A 25989-nucleotide genomic window follows, 5' to 3' on the forward strand; every position below is an offset into this window, starting at 1 on the left:
CTTTACTGAAGGTTGGTCTCTTCATTGAACTCTACCCTATTCTTAATCTTGAGTCCTTTGCTTCATGATGTCTGCATTCAGTCTTTGTCTGGGGACTTTTCATCCTAACTCACCTCCAACGTCTGCTCACCAGTGAGAACCCTTGAAGCCATGTCATATTTTCATTTCAAACTCACGTCTTCTACTTTGTTGCTGCTTGCTTAATTTATAGTGTTTTTACTCTGTGCTTCTTCATTTTAACACCTTTGAGAATTTGTCTCATATGAGGATTTTATTAAGAGAATGCTTTCTCTGACATTTGATTTTGGGGGAGGCCATTACAGATTCTAACATGGTATTTTCTTCATTTATCCCATCGTCTTTTTTCTTCTCTTTCCATATGCTATTTTGAAACCATGTTACCCTAAATCCCTCTTGCTGCTTGGAAGATGGGGATTGGTTTAAGGACTCCACACAATAGTGTTAGTGATTGGAATAGTTTACCTTTCCCACGGTGAACTTTCATTTAATAAAAGACAGCTGGAAAAGGCAATGAATTACTATCTAATGGTGGAATATCAAATTATTCGGAACCCATGTATAAGTTTTTTCTTTCTTGTTCATAATAAAATCTAACATTTATTTAATGCTTTTTATGTACCAAGCACCATATTACATTATCTCATTTAATTTTTACATCAATCACGTAGATTTTTATTTGTATTTCAGACATACATTGAGGCTGAGCTCAAACAGCCTGTGGTCACAGTGCTAAAAAGAGGCAGAATTTCAGGCTTTAGAGATTGGAAAGATATTTCAAAGTTCCTCCTTTAAGGAGGACCTTTCCTGTAACCCCTAAGAGCCCATCAGGCAAACTTAGTATTGGACTTGGAGAAAGAGATTCTCTGCTTGATTTTTCACATCAGAGTATTTCTTTTGTCCTTATGTGTGACTCCACCCTTCTGCAGAGTTTTGATGCTCCACCCTCCTGCTCTTCCTGCGCTGGCTGCTCTTGCCTTAGATTCGTGTTCTTTTTCTTTGTGACTTTCTCTGCCTTTCTCCTCACTTTTGCCTTCTTTCCTTCTGCTCCTCTACCTCCTCATTTTAATAGTACCCTAGAGAATTTTTGTTTGTATTCACACTATCCTGTTACAAAGTAATCCTATTTTATTTCTCTCTAGACCTACATTATTAAAAAATTTATCATGGTTTTGATGCATTGAGCAAAGTCATGATGTGAAAGAATCTAGTGCAACCACTTTACGCAGAATAAAGTATCCTTCTGTAATGTGAGAAATCACCACCTAGTTTTTGGGTCTCAAAACAGTGAGATGTCTTTTAGTCATCTAATTGATGGGGTTAAAAATGGCCTTAAAACATAAGTTTTGTTTTTTTATTTTATATTAATAGTTATTTGCTATTCCATATTTAGATTGCCTGAAACCAAATGCAATACCATTTTTTCAACGTCCTTCCCTCGTCCTGTGTGGATGGCATTCCTAGCATCATACTTGCCTAGATTAAAAGCATTAGTCATTGTCACTTTCTCCCTTGTCCTCTCTCTCACATTTAAGGCTATCTTTCCCACTTTTCTCTCTTTTTCTTTCTCCCTCCCACTACTACTGCCCTATCTTGGTTCAAAATTGTTATTTTTTTCTTTATTATTATTGTCTCCTGACTGGCCTCCCTGTATCAAATGCTTATTGTTTCAAAATACCCTCCATAGTTACACTTTCAAAAATGCGTCCTTGAAACATATTCCTCCATTGAAATACTTCCAGTAGCTCGTCCTTGCTTAGAGAACAATTCACGTCTAAATTTGGGGCTGACTTACCAGATCTCTCTAACCACTCTCCAGTCTACCTTCCCAGCCTCAACTTCCTTTTGATCCCTCATATGTCATGTGCTCTGACTCACATTTACCTTTTCTGCAATCCCGGCAAGCATGTTTATCTCTTCCACTCCCCGTTCATCACCCAACTACCTGTACCATCCCAGGATCCGCATAAGCACAGAGACGAGGAGAGAGCTAATGAGCTCAGAAGGGAGAAGCCCCAATGGTAGGACCCTGAACTGGAGCAGTGGTCAGCAGTACCCTCATTACACATGTTTGTGAATTAAATAGGCAACTTCCAGTCTCCTTACTCTAAATAACATCCCACGTGTTTGTGGCTGAGAAATTTGCCTGCCCAGGCCAACTGTTTCTCTCTATGGGCTGAGCTCCATTTTTGCACCCACAGCCAGTCCCCATCGAGGTTACTTCCACCATAGCTACCACCTGAAGTCCTGCTTTAAACTAGAGGTAAATTCCCTCTTGCCAATCCCCTTCTCGCCTTGCTGCTGGGCCCCACCCTCCACATCAGAACTCATGGCTGTCTCTGTTCTCCAGGGTGGAGCTCAAGTTCTCTGAGCTTGCAAAAGATGTTTGGTTTAACAAGCTACTTAAATCAATTGCCTATAACTTGAAAGTTTCCTTTGTTATTAAAAGTTATCCTTCACTTATACCTTTAATGCTAACTCGTATCTCTTCTTCTGCCACCCCCGCTCGAAACTAGGGCCCTGTCTATGGCAAAGTAATTACAGGAACAGAATAGAGCTCTGAAATATCTCCCTGCTTCCCTCCCCAGCAGCTTTTCTGTCTAGATAATTGCAGGATAACTTGCTGTAATGATACAGATGAAATTGTACATAGGACCCCGTTGCAACGACAGCCTTCAGATGCCTGTGAAACCTGGGCAAGTTCTTCTTATTCCTTTTCTCTGAATTCTGCATATATATATATATATGTTATATATATATATATATATATAATATTTTTTTTCAGTAATTTGAATGGACGTTTGTTTAGGGAGGTTTACAGTCCCTGAATGTCAGATGTTTCCTTATTCATGGACATATCACAGTTCAAAATGCTGTTTGTATTTTCTTTACACCTCCAAGAGAAACCAATTATCTCATCTTAACTTCTTTTTTTATTTTGGAAAAGTGAGAATATGCTATTTTCAGTCACAGGGAGGAATGCAAAAGTCTACGCTAGTGAATATTCTAATTCAAGCCTTGCCTTCAATCTTTGAAGGTTTTGTTCACTGTCAAGGTAATTATTCCTTTCTTGCTTTGCTCCTCTAAAGTGGTTTTCCCATCATGCTTTAATGATGCTTTTTGTATTTTATCATAATTGTATACTCTTCTGGATACGGGGCTTTAAGAGCAGGGATCGTGATAGCATCCTTTGCTCTACAGTCTAGTACATTATCAGACAGAGCTAATACAGCTAATAAAGTTTGACTCACTTATCTTCACAACCATGGAGATGAGCACTTAGCTCCTGACAGACAGGCTTTAAGAATTGTGGATGGAATTGATACATCAAAGACCTTTAAATAAAAGTTCTTTTGGGCTTAGGAAATATGGCATTCCATAAAACTATACTAGCAACCACTACCATCTTTTGAGCCCTAGGCAGTGTAATTTACATACAATCCGTCTTTAATCCAAATCTCATCCTAACACTATTTGCCAGGTATGATAGTCTTTTACAGTGGAAAACTGAGGTTTAGGAGTTAAATAACTTCCCCAAAGTCATCAGCTATCAGAAAGTAGAATAGGTCCTCATCCCAGAACTGCATGAACTCAGAGCGCATATATATATATAATTAAAGTATAGTCAGTTACAGTGTGTCAACTCCTGGTGTCCAGTATATAATGTCCCAGTCATATATATACACATACATGTGTACATACATATGCATGTTTGTTTTTATATTCTTTTTCATTAAAGGTTATTACAAGATACTGAATATAGTTCCCTGTGCTATACAGAATAAATTTGTTTTTTATCTATTTTTACATATAGTAATTAACGTTTGCAAATCTCAAACTGCCAAATTTATCCCTTCCCACCTCCTTTCCCCCAGTAACCATAAGATTGTTTACTATGTCGGTGAGTCTGTTTGTTTTGCAGATGAGTTCATTAGTGTCCTCTTTTATCTTTTTTTCTTCTTTTTTTTTTTTTAGTTTCCACATAAGAGTGATATCATATGGCATTTTTCTTTCTCTTTCTGGCTTACTTCACTTAGAATGACTATCTCCAGGTCCATCCAGGTTGTTGCATATGGCATTATTTTATTCTTTTTTATGGCTAAGTAGTATTCCATTGTATAAATGTACCACAACTTCTTCATCCAGTCATCTGTTGATGGACATTTAGGTTGTTTCCACATCTTGGGTATTGTAAAATAGTGCTGCTATTAACATTGGGGTGCATTATCTTTCTGAATTAAGTTTCCCTCTGGATATAGGCTCAGGAGTGGGATTGCTGGATCATATGGTAAGTCTATTTTTAGTTTTTTGAGGAATCTCCGTACTATTTTCCATAATGACTGCACCAAATTACATTCCCATCAGCAGTGTAGGAGGGTTCCCTTTTCTTTACACTCTCTCCAGCATTTATTGTTTGTGGACTTTTAAATGATGGCCATTCTGACTGGTGTGAGGTGATATCTCATTGTAGTTTTGATTTGCATTTCTCTGATAATTAGCGATATTGATTATTTTTTCATGTGCCTATTGGCCATTTGTGTGTCTTTATTGGAGATCTGCTTGTTTAGGTCTTCTGCCTATTTTTGGATTAGGTTGTTTGTTTTTCTGTTACTAATTTGTATAAGCTGTTTATATATTCTGGAAATTAAACCTTTGTCAGTTGCATCATTTGCAAATATTTTTTCCCATTCTGTAGGTTATTAAAACTCATATTCTTAATTCAAGGGTTATATTGCTTTTCAATATATTTTATGAATGAAAATCCCAATTTAAGTTTTAAAAAATAGAACTGATACATTGACCTAGTATGGGTATTTAAATGACAGCTCTAACTCAGGAGTGCTCTTTCTTGGCACAGAGATACACCTCCCTAAATCTCTATTCCTATCTGCATAATCTAGGCTTAAGTAAACACAGTCTTTTCTTACCAAGGTTATGGGGCTGTACAGTAGCTATTCAATTCTACATTTCCTGAGCTGTGTCTGTGTATTACACCTTGATTGTATTTTCATAGATAGAGAAAGCAATGCTTGTTTTTCCAGGATTCAAAAGCATATATTTATTGGTTCTTTAGTAGTTTACCATACAAAAAATCAAAGTTTACTCACCATTTTTCTATTCACTCTATTGTTGGGATATTTAGATAATTTCAGTGTTTAAATTAATGTTGAAAATAACATCCTTTCCTATAATTTTTGCTTCTGATTATTTCCTTAGCAGTGGAATTACTCAGAGAACACTAACACTTTTTAATAGCATTCCACAGATTATTTCCAAATCTATTTCAACAAAGGGTGTACATATTCACATTTATATCAGCAGTTACAAAAGCAGATCATTCAAGGTATATTTAAATTACTTTAAACATACAATTTCCTTTAGTTTTTGAGCATTTTTAAAGTACTATTTTCATAGCATGAGGTTAACATAAATATTTTATTGATTAAATCAAGCCACCCAAGAAATTTGGAAATACCTTAGTTTTAGTGGTCATTTTTTTTTTAACATTTTAAGAAATTTGCTACTTTAATAAGCAACAAATGACACTTTGATTACTTTATTCTTATAAAGGCAGAACAACTATTCATTTGTTTAATGCCCATATATTTCTTTTCCTTTAAGCTGTCTATTCATGTCTTTGTCACATTTTCTGTTGGAGATTTGCTGGTTTTCATGTTGTTCTATAATTGACCTTTATATTTGAAAATGTCATTCCTTTGTTGTATCTGGTATATCCTCCTTTTCCTCTTTCCTCAAGTCTCCAGGTGATTATAGTGAGAATCATTTTTACAATCTGGAATTCATCTGCCCTCCAGTTTTCAGATTTTCCTCTACCTTAGATTTTCCTTCTATTAATTTTGTTTCCTGCCTTCCTGCAGTCTATAAATTCAGCATATTAATTTCATCTGTTTGTAACATAGTTAAGACAAACTTTTGTCACTTTTATGCAAACATGAACTCAAATTTTGTCAATAACATTTTGCATAAGACAAACCTTCATTAATTCAGATTATACTTCTTGTGGATTTACATTTTTTCAGTGATTGGACAGGGTAGTAGAGGAACTCACACATATATTCTACTATAACCCCAAAAGTTATGCTTTGTTTAACCTTAGTTTATTTAAATTTCACAAAATATAATGAATTAGGCATCACTATTCCCCTGTTTTCCAGCGTAAACACTGAGGCTTGAATGTTCACTTCCTGAGAACTGCATGTTTTACAGAGCCCCACAGGCCTCCCAAGGCAGATACCTATTGTATTATTATGTTGCTTCCTCACACTATACGTGAATAAAATGCCAACTTTCTAAATTAATAGTATAGAAAAAGATCATTCAAGGTTTATTTAAATTACTTCAGACATACAATTTTCTTTAGTTTTTGAGCATTTTAAAGTAATTTTTTCATAGCATGATGTTAATACAAATAGTTTATTGATTAAATCAAGTTACCCAAGAAATTTAGAAATAACTTAGTTTCAGGCCTTTGCTATATTAGACAATTTGCTTGAAAATACTGTGAATTCCGCCTACCCCAGCTGAGAGTGGCTGACCTCCCCTTGTCAAAATTAGGGAGCTCTCCCTCTGCCCCATGACTGGGTAGAAAGCCCAGTCAAAGGACTGGTTGAAATGTAAGGAAGCCAAGTATATTTTGGGAGGAGGATCAAATTCAAATCCTATCTCCCAAGCTAATACAAAATAATTGTAAATTCTGGGGGAAAACAATGGAATATGTCCCCTGACCTTTGAACTGTATTCAGTTTCTCCTTAACTAGACGGCCTGGAGTCTACACTCCCTGATAAATGGGCAGACATTTCCTTGGGCTTTTCTCAGCTTTTATTCTTCGATTCACTGAGAGTGCAGCCTACAAGGATTTGATTTCTCTCCATCTCTCAACCATCCTCTGTGGAAAGGAGATTGAAAATAATCTGTGGTATTCTCTTAAACTCATTTGAGCCTTTTAAAACTATGTTCAATCAGTTTAAGGCAGGGAACAATTGTGTAAACTTAAAGAACATTGCTGCATCAATAAAAATATATCCTTATAGTCCTATTCAGAAGTAATCCTCTTTACTAAAATCTAATTCAGTGTCTCTAAGGATAAAATAGAATTTCAGGTAAGATAAGATTACTTCTAGTTAAATGACTTGGAGTTTTAATAGCTCTTAGTCCTAGGCACACAGACACACAAGCTTTTTCTAATTTTCTGTAAGGAAGCTTGTTTATATCTAGCTGTTTTTAACTAATGTTCTTCAAGGCTGTTATGCTTGCTTAGAAAAGGAATAGAAAAGAAACTAATTAGATCCTTAGAAATGCATTAGATTTTTATTGGGCTATTCTATGACATATGTTTGCTTGTTCCATATGTTTTAATATTTATTTTCTCCTTTAATACTGAAATGCAATTGTTATATGAAAATATTTAAATGGTCCACAGTATTTCTCTTTTCTCCTTAATATATGCAAATTATGCTGTATCTTAGTATCCATGTAAATGATGCTTGTAACTTACAAAATATTTTATAATTAAAGTCTTTCCAAGAACAAAATAAAACACCCTATTAGATTTTATGGAAACATAAACTGGGGCTAATAAAGCCTTCAGATTGGGTCTAGGTAAATGCTCATAAAACCATGACAGCTAATTATGGTTCAAATGCTCGTGTTGCTGGTGGCAAGCTTAGGCAAGCTTACCTCATTCTAATCTTCATTTCTTTTCTTAATCAACACATGCCTATCACATGCCAGGAACATTGTGACCCTCAGCATAATTAGGACCCCTGAGAATTTAAAGCTTTGGGTTATAAATGAAAATCTCTATCAAATTGCTCACCTGGCAACTTCCTCCATCCAGTTTTGTTCCCAGAGTCTTATTTCCTACACAGCAGATAGGATGAACTTGGAAAATATAAATCAGAACAAATCCCCACTCTGCTCAGAATCCCTCTAAAGCATTACAATTGGGATAAAATGAAAACTCTTTGTTGTGGCCTATTGGGCCACACCCAGTCCAGTTCCTTCCTGGAGCCATACTTCCCTCCCAACCACTCCTTCTGATTCATTCTTCTCCAGCCACTCTGACCTCCTGGCTCCTCTGCCAAATAGACCAAACTTCAGTCAGTTCCCAGCCCTTTATATTGATGGACCTGCTTTCCGATCAACAGATAGCTCACGCTTCCTCTTCATGTAAGTTTGTGCTTCAATTCTACCCACTTTGGGAGACTTATCCTAATCACCCCATTGAAAACAGCCCCTGCTTCTCCATCATACCTTCCCCCTTCTGACTTATTTTCCTTCCTAACATTAGTTACCACCTCAATCTAGAATATCATTGATTTGTTTTCTTACCTATTGTTGGCTTTCCTCACTAAATGTAAGCACCTTGAGGGCATGAGCATGGTAACCACTGTGTGCCCAGAACCTAGAACTCTGTATGATAATGGCGGGTCACTCAGAAAATATCTGGTGAATCACTCAATTTGAAACAAAATGAGCCATGTTTCCCTCTCCTGAATCCCAAGTCTGTATTCTGAGCCCTATTTCTTATCACTTTATACTCTCTCTCCCAAATTACACCTTCTTTGTGCTCTTTTTCAGTATTTTCCCCTTGTGATAAACTTCTTTTTTAAGGTCAGATAGCCTCAATTAGAATCCTATCTCCAGAACTTAACTTTTGAGTGATCTCTTTCTAAAACTCTTGTTTTCTCAATTTTAGAGATAGTAGTAGTAATTACCTCAGGGCTATTGTGAAAATTTATTAGGGATATTTCTTTATTCTTATATTATTCACCTACTTGACAGCATTTGGTTACTATATCCCTCTTGGAATACTGTCTTCCCTTAACATTGACTGTAAGCTACTCTCCTGTGTTTCTTTCCATTCATTCTGCCCTTGCCTTTCTACTTCTGTCCAAATCCTGAAGCTAAGGTGGGCCCTCTTTTATTTTTTTCTCTCTCCCCTTCCCCTTTCTCATCTCTCCCTTCCTTTTCCTCCTCTTTCCTTTCTCCTCTTCTCTCTAATACATCATTCTTTGGTAAAGCAAAGCATTTTCATTCTTTAAATAACTTCTACTTCGTAATATGCTCCAAGCATTTATCTATTCCTTGACTCCTTGCTGACTTGAGACATACAACTAAACGTATACATCACTTCACTTGTTCAAAGTTAGATCATATCTTGCTTTATTTGCTCAAAACAGTTGTCTTGATTCCTCTCCTCCACCTCCCCAGTTATTTCCCTCTATTTCCTACTCGTAAATGTCACCATCATGTTTTCAGTTGCTCAAATCCAAACCTAGGTCTTACGCTTGATATCTTTCTGCTTTTCATTACCCACACCCAATGGACCAGCAAGATTTGCACGTTCTCCCTCCAAAATATATGTTCAATCATGCATCTACCCTTCTTTATCATTTTTTTGTATCACTGGAGAAAGTCTTCCAACTGGTCTTCTCTGTCCTTTCTTGAATCACCCTCCAAATCTATTTTCCAACATGCAGCCAGAGCATGTACTTCTAGTCACGCTACTCTCTTGCTTAAAAACATCTCAGTGGTTTCCCACTACAAGTTCAGTAATACCAGCTTCCTCATTATGGTCTACTGGGCCCCCCATAGCCTGACCTTTGTTACCTTTCCTAATCCACATCTTACCCATCTCTTCCTGCCCAATCATGCTCCAGCCTCCCTCATCTCTTCTCTCTTTTCAGACAAACCACATTATTTCTTGCCTTAGGGTGTTTTTTTTTTTTTTGTTCTTCCCTTTGCCTGAAGCCTTTTTCCCAGACTTAATATGGTTAGATCCTTTTCATCTAGATTTTAGCCTAAATATTATCTTCTCAGAGAGGCCTTTCCACCAACCCTGTGCCCCCACCTCCAAGTTCTTCTCTTATATCTGCAAACTTATTTCCTTTATTACAGTTGCACAATCTGAGCTTTGCTTATTTATTACTGATTACCTTGTTCACTGTCCATATTCCTTACAACCCTCATATCCATGAGGGCAGAGAACATACCTGCTTTGTTCACTGTTGTGTCCCTGATGCTTAGAACATTGCCTAAACCATTCATTCAACTAATGTTTGTTGAATGAGGTAATGCATATAATGTACTTAGTATTGTGTTGGCAAGTGGAAACTACTTATGGGCAAGTGGAAACTACTCAATAAATGTTAACTTTTGCTATGATAAGTACTGTTTCTCTTTTAACCTGTGACTTCAATGTTGTATCCTGTGGGTGCGATAGAAGGGAGAGACTGATTATTGTTTCAACTCAATGCTTGAAACAGTCAGTTAGATTTCCTTCTCCCTTTGAATTAAACCTACAAGAGAGATGCTTTTAGCAGCAGGGGAACTGCTGGGTTATGTTATAGTCTTTAGTCCTGGTAAACTTGGGTTGAGGGACACATATTCATTCATTCATTTACTTATTCAAGTTTTCTTGAGCATTTATTATGGTCTCATGTCTACTTTAGCTTTGTGAAAGGAAAAATGATTCAAATTAGCTCAAATTTCCAAGGCCATATCCAGGTGACTAAACAAATCATAAACTTCACAGCAACAATAGATTGATGACGCACACAATAAGTGCAGACAGGGAAAATTTGTATGCCTGGAATAGCGTCTGGCGTGAACCTGAAAGAACACGTAAAGGGGAGTGCCTGTGATGGCCATTCCAAAAACTTTAATGCGTCTTTTATGGGGAGCTTCTTTCCAAATATGTTCTTCTTTTAACTTTCACTCTCCTTTCTGGGACAATTGTGGAACCCATCATTCAACTGAAAAATCACATATTTACCCTTCAGATAATGACCAGACTGGGTTGACTCTATGCCCATTCATTAATTTACTTTCTTTATATTCCTGTTGTTACTGCCTTTTTTTTTTTTTTTTCTGGCACTTGCTCCTCCACTCCACCCTCCATTTTACCGTCACAATCATTTTTATAAAGCAGAGACCTGATATGTCATTGTACTACTTAAAATTCTTCAACAGCTGTTGATTTCCTTTTGTTTCTTGTGTGTGTGGATGGCTTGGTTAGATGCCGGCTTGTATGCCTGTGATACTACTTCCCGTGACAGTGCGTCTTTTTGCACTGTTTTTGAAGAGAGCACTACTGCTGTGCTCTTCCTGTAGAATCTTTGTCCTTCATGGCTGTGTTTCCAGTCCCCAGCACAGTCCAGGGTGCACACCAGGCCTCCTGTTTAGAGAAGCCTTCACTTTTCACTCTAGCAAATGCCCCTCCTTACACCAGTCTCTCCTTCACAGTTTGCTGTTTTGTGATCTTCATAGAGCCTTGCATCTTGGGAACTGTCTTTATTAATGTGTAATTAAATGAGCTTGATGTGGTGGATGCAATTATGAAATAGCATTCATTTAATCCCTCCCAAATCCTCAAACATTGTAGGCTCTTCCAGCCCTGTCTCAGGAGGTTCCTCAGACAAATCTCATAGTTTTTCCCATCTCACTTGGATATTCGAACAGTCTCATTTTTTGTTGTCAAAAAGTTCAAATTTTAAATTTCCATTACTCATCCAATTTAAAGAATTGTCCCCATTTCCTTAGTTGAGAACCGCACTTGGCTCAGAAATGTGTACTTTGAGGGGGTAGGATTAGGATGAGGGTCTGCTGTTTTGCTCTCTCCTTACTTTGCGCTTAGACATTCCTTCCTTTCCCAGCATATGGTGCTGGATCTGTTCAAGCTGAAGCTGGGACCATTGTCATCCTCTCTTGCCCATCATTTCCACTCTGTCTTAATAGGTGTCCTAAACCTGGCTCTTTCCCTGAGCCTGTATGTGTTCTGCACTGGATCCCAGAGTTGCCGCATAGAAGTAAGCATTGGTTGCCCACAGTTGTAGCCGGCTGGTCCACACTTGGGTGACCATCGCCTCCTTTTCTCTGGCATCTTTCCTTAGTTCCCAATCAAAGTGTTGTGCACTTTGCGAATAAACTACTTACTGAAATATTTGACTTAAGATCTTTCTATAGAGCAAAGGTTGATTACCTTTTCTGTAAAACCAAAAAGTAAGTATTTCAGGCTTTGTGGACCATATCAGCTGTGTCTCAACCACTCAACTCTGCCACTGTAAACCCCAGAGCAGCCGCAGATAATCCATGAACAAGTGATTGTACCTGTGTTAAAAATTGAAAAAAACACTCCCTATAATGGGGAATTTGCCCCTTTCTTTCTGTGTATCTATTTGCTTTTGCTTTATATATGTTATTTTATTGGACCAGTAGAAGCTTGGAGCTGTAGTATCTTCCTGTTGAACTGAACCTCTTATCATAATGTAGTGTCTCTGTCAATTCCCAGTGATAATTTCTGTTTTAACATCTGTGTTCACTGATATTTAAATAGTGACCCCAGCTTTATTGTGTCTAGTATTGACTTGACATATAAAAGATAATCTTTCCTTTTACATTCAGCTTTTCTATATCCATAAGGGATGTACATAAGTATGGTGTCTATGTTACAGACTGAATGTTTGGGTTCCCCCCAGAATTCATATATTGAAGCTCTAACCCCAGTGTGATTGTATTTGGATATGAACCTTTGAAAGGTAATTAGGTCTAAAAAGAGATCATGAGGGTTCCTATGATGAGATTAGTGTTCTCTGTTCTCATAAGAAGAGGAAGAGACTAGAGCTCTCTGCCGTGTGAAGATACAGTGAGAAGGGGGCCATTTGCAAGCCAGGAAGGGAGCCTACACCAGAAGCGGAATCTGCCAGCGCCTTAATCTCAGACTGAGCATCTAGAACTGTGATATATGAATGTCTGTTGCTCAAACTAGCCAGTTCTGTTAAGCACCCTGAGCTGAGTGAGACAGTGTGCCTCTTGTACACGGCATATATAACTGAGCAAAACGATGTTCGAAATTCTCACTCTCTGAACTTTACTTGGCAGGTTTTTAAACTTTATTTTGATTAGTGACATATTTGTACATGTTTCTATATTACTTTGTGATTTCCATTTTATTCCACTTCTTTATTTATTTTTTCTTTTCTTGTCTTTTAGATCTTCTGATAGACTATCTTTGCTTTGTTATTTCATTTTCCCTCTTCTGTTTCGTAATCATATTTATCTTTCCAATTAGTTATTCTTGAAATATCATATATATCTGAGTCTAAATATTATGTCAAAATTCTTCTTCAAAAGAAACATGAACCATAAAATATAAAGACTCCAGTCACCTCCCACAAATTAGATATTGTTTTCCTTTTATTTCTTAATTCAAATAGTTTTGATTGAGCATTGTCTACATTTTTGCCAATTATTTTTGCTCATTATTTCCTCTTGCATCTCATAGTTCTTTTTGGTGTCATTTTCCTTATATTTGGAGTACAACTTGGTAGGTCTTTATGTAGATCTGTGACAGTAAACACTCTCAGTTTTTGACCATCTTATTCCAAAACATAGTTTTGCAGGTTTACAATTCTAGGTTGGCTATTTCTCTTGACATTCTGGTAACATCATTCAACTGTTTTCTGATCCTGAGTGAGTAGTTTAATCTCTATAAGACTTAATAGCTATGGTTATAGGAACAAAATAATTCGAGCATGACTGGGTTGTTCACTCTGGGTCACTTGGACAGAGCTTGCTGAGACCTGGGTCTTCCTTTATGTCAGTGGGAGCAGCGACTCCTGGGACTGTGTCTGTTTCTATGATACAAGAGGCTAGGGTATCTCTTGGGCCTGTTTCTAGGGCCTGGGAGCTGCTTTTCCAGACAACATCTGTATACTGCTTGCAACCAAAACCAGACTGCACCCAAGACACAGTCTATTATTTCCTTCTGACACAACTGCTATTGTACATACACTGTTAAAGGTAAAGAACATGGAATCACAGTGAGAGTTCAGCTGACTATCCTGCTCAGCATGTGTCACTATGAGGGAATGAGCAGACGGGAACCTCCACCTTCTGTGTGCTGACTCTGGTCTTTGACACTTTCTCCTTTCCCCGGTAAAGTCTGCTGCTTGGCCAATGCTGTGTGATTTTTCAGAACTCATCTTGTTCCTGGGACAAGAGATTCTCATCACTGTCATGATAGTACCAACACCATGTAGTTGCTGTGAAGGTTAAACGAGGTCATAACATGTGAGGTACCTGCTACAGAGGGCGAGCTCAGCAGTTGTTGTGTGCTATTTAGGTTGCTAAAAATATGAAATTTATTGATCTCTCTCTAAAATGTTTCACCTTTAATAGTGTATGGACATTCTATCCAAGGCAGATTTTCCTCCCCATATATTCATGTTGCCTAGTAACAGTCACTGGCTTCTTAGAGTAAAAAATAAAATCAACGATAGCTTCTAGACACCAGAGTCTTTGCTAATACTTGGATGAAAACATTTGCTTAAAAATTAATCCCATCTTGGTTATTAATTATGAAGTGCTTTAACAAACACAAAATGGGTAATGATTGTTTATTGTTTTTCATTTGAGAGAGTGCATCCACAGCACAGAAGCAGAAAGAATCTGAAATTAATTAGCAGTTGATCACAACAGCGTGTCATCCTATACAATTTATACAACACCTGCCTTGATTATTGTTGAATCCATGAAGGAGAACAAGCATAGCAAACTGTCATTTGACAAACAAGCAACCTAATTAAAAGGCCATCAAGGACAACAAATGAAACAGAAATGAATCAGAAAAAATACTGTTTGCTAAAGTCAACCGATTATTACTGAAAAGTGAAAACACTAGTGCATAAAATAATGTTATCTTTCAAACATATATTCTTGGTACAGCTTTTGGTGGAGGGCTCAGTTCAGCAAATTTTCTTATTCTTTTAGTTGCTTGAGGGTACATATGGAAGACCAGATGCCATTGCTGTCTCCAGGGGTTTTGGGAAGGCAAGACAGGATATTAAGCAATTAAGAAAGACATTACAGAAATGACAGGGTTTTTTAAGCAAATTTAACACTATTGATGGGTCTTAAGTTGCCTTTTAAAAATATAGGAGAGAGATGAATATAAAATACTTGGTGACCGTGGGTCAGAGTCATTGTGCATTTTGTAATAGATGTGGTCTGATATTGTATATGTGTAAGTATGTGTGTGTGTGTGTGTGTGTGGATGAGGGTACAGAGAAAACCATAATACTATTAGGGATTTCAAAGCTTTCAGGATTTAAATTTTTTTTCGGTTGATAAAGCTCTTAATTCTGATTCTTTGCCCTAGGACTTCTCAATAATTTTTAGTAAAATAGTGCAAAACTTTATATTATAGTGAGTGAAGACAAAGACAGTTATTCAGTATATCTGTGCAATTCTGGAAGTTCATCCTCTTTATTAGACAGCTTGTTCCTTATTTTGAGCAATGTTCCAAGCCCAGGGTTCATCTGTATTCACATCTTCCAAAACATCTTGGATCAAACATGACCTTGACGGAAGTTCAGAAACTAATGCTCAGAAAATTGTAAAGAATGTCAAGAGACTTAAGTTTCTAATATTGGCAATAGAACAAACAGAGAGAATAGATGAGCTACTTGGCATCAATGGTAAAATTTTTGTTAGTAATAAAGAAATGATTATAAATAGTGCTGCTATGAACATTGGGGGTGCATGTATGTTTTCAAATTAGCATTTCCTCTGGATATATGCTCAAGTGTGGGATTGCTAGATCATAGGGTAAGTCTATTTTCAGTTTTTTAAGGAATTGCCACATTGTTTTCCATAATGGCTGCACCAAACTACATTCCTATCAATAGCATAAGAGGGTTCCCTTTTCTCCACCCATCTCCAGCATTTATCATTTGTGGACTTTTGAATGATGGCCATTCTGACTGGTGTGAGGTGATACATCATTGTAGTTTTGATTTGAATTTCTCTGATGATTAGCAATATTGAGCATTTTTTTCCAGCCAAGACATGGAAGCAACCTAAATGTCCATTGACAGATGACTGGATAAAGAAGATGTGAGACACACACACACACACACACACACACTCACACACACACTGAAATACTACTCAGCCATAAAAAGAATAGAATAATATCCTTTGCAGAAAAATGGATGGCTCTGGAGAGCATCAAACTAAGTGAAGTAAGCCAGAAAGAGAAAGAAAAATACCACATGATATCATTTATATGTGGAATAAAAACAAAAAAGGTCATAAATGAACTTATTTGCAAAACAGAGACAAAACTCACAGACATAGAAAGCAAACTTATGGTTACCAGGGGAGAAAAGGGTTGGGGAGGGATAAATTGGGAGTTTGGGATCTGCAGATACTAACTACTAATATAAAATAAATAAACAACACAGTCCTACTGTATAGCACAGGGAACTATATTCAGTACCTTTTAATGGAGTGTTATGAAGAAGAATATGAAAAGGAATATATATAAAACTGAATCACAATGCTGTATGCCAGAAACTAATACAATATTGTAAATCAACTATACTTCAATAAAAAAATAAACTAGATATTTTGCTTCTGTCTTTTCTACCAAAATGAATTATTTTCTGAGAGAATTCTTAATAACTGATATCTAGCCTATGCTTGAACAAGTCCATTGATGGCAAGGTCACCCCCTCTTGAAGTGGTTCGTTCATCTTAGTGAAAACAAAAATTTGTAGAAAGTGGCTATAACTGAGGCTGAATATGTATGAAAATGTAAACAACAGTAGGAGGTGAGAGAGGGCAAGAACATTTTTCTAAAAGCATGAAAATGTAGAGTTCATAACTGTAGACTTGGGAGCATAATCTTAAATAACAAATCTAGAAAATATCATTACAGAGATTTACTGGTATGAAATGAAATATAAGACTCTAAGCTTGGATTCAAATACTAACTTCACAAATAAACAGAGGAGGGGATTTAGCAGCATCACACATGAAGGGGAAATTTTTCTAGTTGAAACTGAGAGTAAGTTCAGTATGAGTTAAAATGGTTTGTCTGACAAAAGAGATGAAACAATTTTCTGTTTTAAAACTTTCTTTTAGGAGATAATTTTCCCTGTTAGAGAATACAGAAGCATAACAGAATCTATTTTCTTTTATTATTCATCAGAATTTTACCACAGATGTCAAGAAGTCACTCTATCCCTTTTCTGTTTCATTTATTGCTAAACACAGCCATCTTAGGATAATTAAAAGAAAGATAATGTCTAGAATGAGGGCATGATAATTCCTCTGCTATCTGTTCTTACAGTATAATGTTTAGACTGCTCTTGGAACATGGCATTCAGTTTTGGAAACCAGATTATAAAAACTGCGTGAACAAACAGTAAATATTCAGAGAATGGCCAGAAGGGTGGAAGGACTTAAAACCCTGCCCTACAAAATATGGTGGGAGGAATTAAAGGTATCTAATCCAGAAAAGGGTAGATATTGGAGAAATATGATGTTGAAATGTTATGTTCTGTCATTTGGGAAGGAATTTCGATTTGTTTGACCCATTAGATCAATGACTGGAAGCTAAGAGGAGATAGTGTTTCCTCAACTTAAAGAAGAAAATTCTAAAATTCCAAATTATCTAGAAATCAATGGACATCTATAAGAGGAATGAGCTTCCTGTCAGTAAACATGTCCTTTTTTGTCTCTGCTGGGAATGCCCCGACCATGCAGAAACACGAGAATATTCATGGAGCACCGAATCCTGACATTATTTAGGATTCTTTCCTTGCTCTCCCTCATTTCTTTCTCCCTCTCCTCCCTACCACCTGCCCCCGCCATGTGTCTCCTTAGTGGGTCAGCATTTCAGATTACTTTGACCACCCATCTCAGGATATTCAGAGCATCTCGTGATGCTTAAATGCAGCTATGAGCTCTTGAATTTCCTTAAAAAAACACAAAATGCCTTCAAACTAAGTTTGTGTGTGTTTTTAACAAAAATTTGTGTGGCTTACTTAGTTGATCTGTCATGAAATATAGTGATTTTCACAGAGTATGGTTTCCTGCATTTTGGGCAATAGATACATTCCTGAGATGTGTGAAGACTCAGTTTCATTAAATGAATCATATGAAAAGTGTGTGAAATAAGTGCTCCGTTTAAAGAAACCCTGTGATGATTCCTTTTATAAAGTGGTCTGCAACATGCATAATAAATCCTCATTGTTACTCTTTTACTTTTTTGTCTAAGTTGGAATGAATTTTAAACGTATTGTGTATGAATAGATCATAATTGCAGAGAGAGCAGGGTTTTTGTGAGAATATCATAGAATTTTCGAACCCACAGAAGCAAATTACAACTTTAAAAAGGAAAAAGGATAAGAGAGAACATTATTTTTAGCAAGGTTGGTTGAGTTTTCTTTCAAGTTTCATTATTTATCCAAGTATTAAAGTTCAGATCCAAAATCAATGAGTAAAAACTATTAAACCAAAATTGAAAGCTTAGAAAATCCTGTGAGAAAGTTGAAACTGAGTGATGTCTTGGGAATTGCAAGGTGCATCATGGAAAAGCAGGCATGGTATTGCATATAGAAGAAGCACTGACTGAACTGAATTAAGGAAAAGTATTTGGGAGGGGGGTATAACTCAAACGGTAGGGTGCATGCTTAGCATGCAAGAGGCCCTGGGTTCAATTCCCAGTACCCCAATTTAAAAAAACTAATAATAAATAAACAAATAGACCTAATGACCTCCCCCCCAAAAAAATTAAAAAAAAAAAAAGAAAAAGTATTTGGATAATTTTTCAGAGGTGTTACTCATATGTCCTTTTATCTCTGGCTTTTGTCAATTGTCTAACCTCCATGTTGACCCACATGAAACTTCTCTCCTGAGAGCACATGGAAACACATTCAGAGAGACTTATTTCTGAATTATTTTCTATTTGTCTGTCTGTTGGATGCCCTTAATTTTGTATGCTGCAGAAAGTCCTATATCCTGTGATAATTTTAATGGATTCTGAACTGATAATATTTATGTTTAATGCTCTCTAGCTTTGGGCAGTTGTGCTGCTCCGCTGAGGAGAATCTCATCGTCCATACATGTCATCTCCCTGTCCTACCCTCTTTACTATGCTAGTTGCTTTTAGGGCTTATGTGGCTGAGCTGTATTCAGTAGTGTGTTCTGAAGAGCTCCTGGTGTGTGGAGATTTACTTAAGACAGTCCCTTCAGTCCCTTTGCAAATCATCTGGATTGTTTTGGAAAAAAAAATACCTAAAATAGAGACCTTTTAAAATACAAATCTTGTTCTGTTTTGTTCTTTATATTACAGCAATAATTTATTATTATCTGACAGGATTCCTCTCTTAGTTTAAGCAAATACAAGAAGATTATTTATTAAAGCACTCTAGGCAGGGAAAATTTATGTCTACCGGAGAACAGTTTGCTTTTTTTGAACTTTAGGAATTTTCTGATATTTTTCTCTTTCTTGACATTTCATCTCTTCCTAAACATATCTACAGAATTAGGCATAATTTTTAGTATCCACAGGCAGCTTGCATGTATTATCTCATTTAATTCCCATTTATAACCCAGTAGAATAGGTATTAGCTCTAGAGGAAACATTACAGTGGCATTACCAGCTGGTCATGAACATTACTCACCCGGAGCTGGAAAGTTCAGGAACAGCACAAAGAGCCTGGGGTGGTGTCCTGGTCACTTTGAGTGCTGGGGTTCTCCCTGTGCAGATCTGAAAAGGGCAGAGTGGCCCATGGTGGCAGCAGCAGTGGCGGTGTCCGTGGTGGGGGCTGGGGATTGAAAAACCCCCTTCACGTAAACCACATAGATGTACGAGATGTGCACCAGGCAGATGTAAGAGAGATTGATGGACTACAACTAATTTAGTCCCAGGAGAGGAGAACAAGGTGGCAGTGTTTATGTTGAGGTGATACTTTCAGTGTTTGCCTTTGGAAAGTCTAAGGGGTGAGCTAGTTAACTACGTTTTAGCAAATAAAGGATGTTTGATTCATAAGTTGCATTGCTTGTTCTCTGTGTCTACAGACAAGCAAACCAGAGGAAATGACTAAATTTAAATTTTGCCTGGACACAAGGAAAATCTCTGCATATCAAAGTTATAAGGTCACTCATTCATTTATTCATTCAGTCAGTCAACAATATTTATGAGCATTTAATAGGTGCCAGAAATGTTCTAAGGACTGGGGATATAGAAGTGAACTGAGAGTCCCAGGGCTGACATGACTGTGTGTGTGTGTGTGTGTGTGTAGGCAACAAACAAATGAGTAGCTAAACAACAGCAATAATCAGAGAGTAATAAGAACTGTGCAGAAAAATAACATCACATAATGTCACAGAGAATGACCCAGTAGCTACTGTTGATTAGCTTAGAAAGGCCTTTCTGGAAATGGCATTTATTCTGAGATCTGCATAGCAAGGAGCTAGCCGTGAAAAAATGGGGGTTGGAGTGGAGGGTGAGGGAGCCTCAGCGTAGGGACTCTACCCAGAGAGAACAAGCTTGTTGAGTTGGGAAACCTGGAGTGTGGGTGTTGGTGAAGGGTGAGGAGTCATAGAGGGAGGACAGGATCAGCTCTTGTAGGGCTGGGCGAGCCAGAGTGAGCGGTCAGGATTTTACTCCAAGTGTGATGGGGAACCTCTGGAGGCTTTTAGGCAAGATATTGAAAGATTGTGATTTGCTGTCTCCTTATCTCTAAGATAGGGTAATAATATATCTTATCTCAATATATATTCTATTTTTGTGAAAAATAACTTACCACATATCAAATGCTCAATAACTGTTTATTAATGATAATGACTATTTTTCTTAAGAGTAAAATACCATACAAGCTGTAAAGCTGATCTCTTGGAGATTTAGAGAAGAGTAAAAATGCCAACTACTTTTATTAAGTGCCTCCTCTTTGTTTATATGATCCACTCTAATCTGCACTGACTTTCTGCAGAGGAGACTTACTTTTAAAGAAGTTAAGATACTTGCTCAAGGTCACACAGCTGATAAGGATAGAGTCAGAATTTCAATGTCACCTTTGGTCTTTCTGACTCTGAGTTAATACTCTTTCCTCTGCGCCAGGCAGCCATCTGGAGAATGTGTGCCCTGTATTTTCCTGATGGCCTGCGGTTCTAGCAGATGATCCTTTCTCAAAGGCCTCTGGCTTTTACTGAGCCTGGATTTCATGCGTAGTTTGCACATAAGCCATATATCACAATGCAGCCTGCAGTCATTTGTTCTGGGCATCGCCATATTTGATTAAATGATCCTATAAAGTGATATTTATAATTCAAAGATTCTGTTCTCTACATCTCTCCATTTGATATGTAAGTATCAAGAGGAAAACCATCAAAGAAATAGCAATCGACTGATGAGAAGGTAGTGCTAAAGGCACTCTTTAAATTTAAGATGTTATTATAATTGTTATTATTAAATGGACTACTGGGAGATGAACGCAGTAATAAAAAGATTTCTTTAGCTAACGAAACTGATGCATTCTGCATGGAAGAAAATTGTTCTAAGGCACTAATACATGGAAGATGATTGAATGAAGGGCTTTGTAGTGGGAATTGAAGCAAACCTGGGACAAGGAGGCTGGTACTTGGGTTTCATGGATTGGAGAAGCCTGCAGAGACATGATGGCTTGCTCAGTTACTCCTGGTGCAGGTGACGTGAGCTTCTTCCGCTGCTGGGAGCTCACTTCCACTTTGACCTCCACTCTGATGATACTGCACTTTGCTCTGTCATTATTTGGTAGGCTATTGAAATTCTTCTGTCTTCAGAGACAGAGAAATGCAAACAATTAGGCAGACGTCTGTAGTTAACACGGAAAAAAATAAAAGATCTGCCCTCATCTGCTTTTGCTCCTCTGTCATTAAATCAGTTATAATAAACCGATTTGCTACAAATACTGCTATTTCTGTTTGAATTCTAAATAGCTTTCCAGTGAAACAACTGACATTAGTTACTATGATGATTTTTAGTAAAGTTTTTTTCTAAAACTCTGAAGACTTTGAATCATCAAGCAGGTGTCATGCATAATGCAGAATTTAATCTATATGCACAAATGTGTCTCTTTTCCCCTCATCTTATTCATCTTTCTTTCCATGAGACTAGAATCAGGGATTTGGAATTAGAAGATTTTAGGTGGTTTAGTTTTTTTTTTTTCCTATATACCAAACACTATTTTAAGTTTTTCAGTAAGCAAGAACAAGAAAATGCCTGGCCTTGTGGGAAGAAGCCCACTCTAGCATGGTGATAGCCAGCAAAGTATAAACGGCAGAAACCCCTGAATTAGCTAGTCTGCTGGAAGATGTTGGTTGCTACTGGGAAAAGAAAAAGGAGAGGGAACATTTGAAGGAGGTGAGTGTGAGCTCTTGGTATATTTAGCCAGATACCTTTTTGTTCAAAAGGATCATACACCGGTGTCCAAGGTAAAAAGGAGAAATTAATTATATCTATGCCATAGAAAATGGAGGAATTCATATGCCTATTTGTGCAGAAAATTTTCAAATAGATTTTGCAGAATGTTGTTTCCCCCTGAGTTAATTGCATGCCTCGTTTAAATTACTCTGTTAAAATCAATGTCTCACAAGGAGCGCCATCCCCTCCACTACTGGATGAGCATGTGGTATTGATGTCTCCCCTTTTGTTCTGAGGAGTGTGCATTAAATCTGATTAAAACAAAGAGTAAAACAAAACATCCCCCAGACTTTGGCAAGAGAAACCAGATTCGTATTGAGGCTGCAAAGAACAAAGAGCTTTAGGTCTTAGGAATTGCAATTTGGGAGACACAGACTCGGGTAAAACAGAACCAAGAGAGTGTTCCAGGGAAGAGTCAGGGGCTTGTAAAGGCAAAGGCCACAAGGCTGTTAATGTTGTCTTACAAGAATGGTAATTGGCTCTGATATCAAAAGGAAATATTTGCCCTTAAGAGACAGGCTGTCATGAGTTATTTAGGGTAAGGGACTCATAATTGTCTTGAGTTTCTGGAACACTGTCTGGATGTTCTGGTTGCCTGAGTTAAGACAGTAAGTGGTCAAAAGTTCAGATTCCGTCCAGGCTGATATGTGCATAAGTCCCACTTCCTCAGTTGCCTCCTAGCTGCATTTTAGAGAGCTCTCTTAGCAATATCAACTACATTTTGATTTTCCTTTCCTAGCTCCAATATCTTAATTATTTTTACATCTGGATTCTGTTCCTCTCTGATCTGTGTTGACTTTGATTTCTCAACCATCCCTGTGTCTACCTTTTGGAGATATCAAACTAGACCGAGTTCACCTAATCATGAATACTGTGGCCTTGCAAAGAGCAACCCTGTCTGCTCCACGTGACCTGCCTTCACTTGTCAGGCTATTCTGGCCTCATTTGCTAGACAACAGTCCTATAAGATAAACATCCTGATTATCTCTATTTTACAGACTAAACCATCAAAAGTCAAGAAAAAAGTAGAGAGTTTCCTCAGTGTGACACACTTGGAGTTACTGCTGAGATAGAAACATCAGATGATGGATAACTTCATAGAGAGTGAAACTGAGGACAGTCATCAGTTAGATCCCTTAAACCATAACTTACTTAATAAGTAATATCCTGTAACTTGCCGTCACAATCAAGCTTGCCTTAATTGTGCTTGCAGATTGCATACCCTCCCAGCTTCATGTAGCTTCGACAATATATCATAAGACTCCTTTAACCATCCCCTAGAGAGAACACCTCTGATGTACGGGTGCTATACTAACAGTTGCTTAAATTGTTTTTCAGAAACATGGAGCTAGTCTTGTCCAGATCAAACTAGTCAGACCCCTGACCATTCAGCTAGGCCTGTGCAAGTGTCCAGTGGATGACCTTTCGATGTCAAAGTACCGAAACCTCCACCCTCTGATCATACCTACGCTGCCATTTTCTGAACATGCACCCCACAAAGAAGCATGTAACTGAGTTACACTTGCATAGACGCTGATTATTTCACCTTTTTCTTGCTTCCAATCATCTTTTCCCATGTCTCAGACGACCCTGCCTTTTTATCTCAAAAATATCTCACACACCAAGCCCTTGTTGGAAACGGATCTGAGAGTTGACCTCCTGTCTCCTCACTTGGCTGCCTTATGAATAAACTCTTTCTCTGCTGCAACCTTTGCATCTCAGCATCTGGCTTGCTTCATATCAGGCAAATGTACCTGGTTTAGTAACAAGAGTAAAAATTCAGAGTTCAACCTCATTTTGAATTTTTAAGATGTATGATTTTAGATGGATTGTTATGATAAGTCAGAGCTGACATTATAGAACCCAAACCTTGTGCCAGTGATTGTTCTAATACTTTACATATATTAATTCATTCTGTACAACAGTCTTTTTAGAGAAGCACTATTATGTGACCATTTCACAGATAAGCAGACTGAGGCACAGAAAGGTTAAGAAATCTAGAAATTACCAGAGCTAGGATATGAGCCCAGGCAATCTGTCTCCACTCCACTATACTGTCTTATAATAATAAAAAAAAATGTAGAATGTACTTAAGAAGGCACAAATATGGGTGTTTTCAATTATTCATAACGCCCTGAAGGAGGTAAAAGTTTTGTAAAGGGCTGGAAGCTCAGCTTTAGAAGGGTCAGGTGCAGTAATGCCTGATGTTTGTACAGAGCTCTCCTCCAAAGAGATCAGTAATTTGCTTCAGATCACTGCCTACCTTCTGACCTAAGGCCTTTTTTTGTTAATAAGGAAAAAGATTAAAGGAATCAAGAGGAAAAAATGCATTCCTCTGTTTAAATGATCAAATAAAGTGGTGATTGCTTCTGAATAGTCAGCTAAAAACCTTAGCGTTAGATGTGAACCAGCCTGAGATTAGGAGGGTTTAAAGCTCTCAAACAAATCTGTGAGAGTGGATCAAGGTCCATTCTACATCAGAGCTGATTGTAGGTGGATGTTTAATGAGCAGATGATATGTCTCCCTAAAACAGATAAAAACACCTTTGAAATGTAATTTGACATTCATACACCTCTCCAAGGCTCAGCCTTTATATATCATTGTGGGCTTCATACTCCCGTGCCAGGAAGAGGAAAAGAATCTGGCAGCAACAGGAAGGTTGCAGGGCTCCCTGAGATGGGCTGATGGCTTGAGCTGCAGTGGAATCAATGCCAGCCTGACAGCTCAGCTCATCCCCTTCACTTAGACGTGCACAGGGAGATGGCCTCGGGGAGATGCGCTGGAATCTGGAGTGCAGCTTCAGGCTGGTACTTCTTAAACCACGTTTAGGTGCTTAAAAGTAAGCCAAGGAGGAAAATTTCTGAGAAGGCACCCCAGAACTCCCTCTGGACAGTCAGTGACTGTGCGGGGCTCCCAGTCCTATAGCATCAGTGGGCAGTCACACTGTGGGGACCTGGAGAACATCCTCCAAAGAAAACCTCTTTTTTTGCTTCTTATGCTTGCTCAGGGTTTGGGAGTGGAGGAAGGAATTGGTGCAGGTCATCTGAGGATGACTCCAGAGCTACTCTGAGCTCCATGCCGTGTGACTGAGAGACGTGCTTTAGTTTTCTTTTTTTTTTTAAATTAATTAATTTTTTAAAATTGTAGTATAGTCAGTTTACAATGTGTCAATTTCTGGTGCACAGCATAATGTTTCAGTCATACATACACATATATTTTTTTCATATTCTTTTTCATTATAAGTTACTACAAGATATTGAATAGAGTTCCCTGAGTTATACAGAAGAAACTTGTTTATCTAAAAAATATGGAACACTTCAAGAATTTGCGTGTCATCTTTGCGCAGGAGCCATGCTAATTTTTTCCATACCTTTCCAATTTTAGGACGTGTGCTGCCCAAGTGAGCACCATGCGTTTGTACTGATATAAGAGCTCAGGGGTCGTTTGTGTCCAGTGGGGCTCAGCGCAGCCCTGACTGTCAGTGGTCTCTCTGAAACTGGTTGGAAGCTGAGAGGAAAGCAAGGGAGTAGGGACAGAGCCTGTGAGCTCACAGGCTGGCCCTTCTTGGTTTCCTGTGGGGTCCTCTGGTCTTCTCCGGAGCTGGCACTCCGGGATGCCCCTGGGACATACTCAGTGCTACCAAAGCTATTTGAGGCAAGGCACCTGCAGCAAGGAGGCTTCAGCCTTCAGTTA

General features: G+C 37.8%; 1 long non-coding RNA gene and 1 other non-coding gene across 2 annotated transcripts in view; one reads left to right on the forward strand and one right to left on the reverse strand.

Moving 5' to 3' along the window:
- Positions 1–25989, forward strand: part of LOC116154326 (uncharacterized) — a 236851-nt gene that overhangs the window by 140100 nt on the left and 70762 nt on the right. The gene's annotated exons all lie outside the window — the stretch shown is intronic.
- LOC116154525 (U6 spliceosomal RNA) lies at positions 25598–25704 on the reverse strand. The gene has a single exon (XR_004138500.1). It is a non-coding gene; the product is annotated as a U6 spliceosomal RNA (small nuclear RNA).

The sequence above is a fragment of the Camelus dromedarius genome, chromosome 6, assembly GCF_036321535.1.
Source record: "Camelus dromedarius isolate mCamDro1 chromosome 6, mCamDro1.pat, whole genome shotgun sequence".
NCBI lineage: Eukaryota > Metazoa > Chordata > Mammalia > Artiodactyla > Camelidae > Camelus > Camelus dromedarius.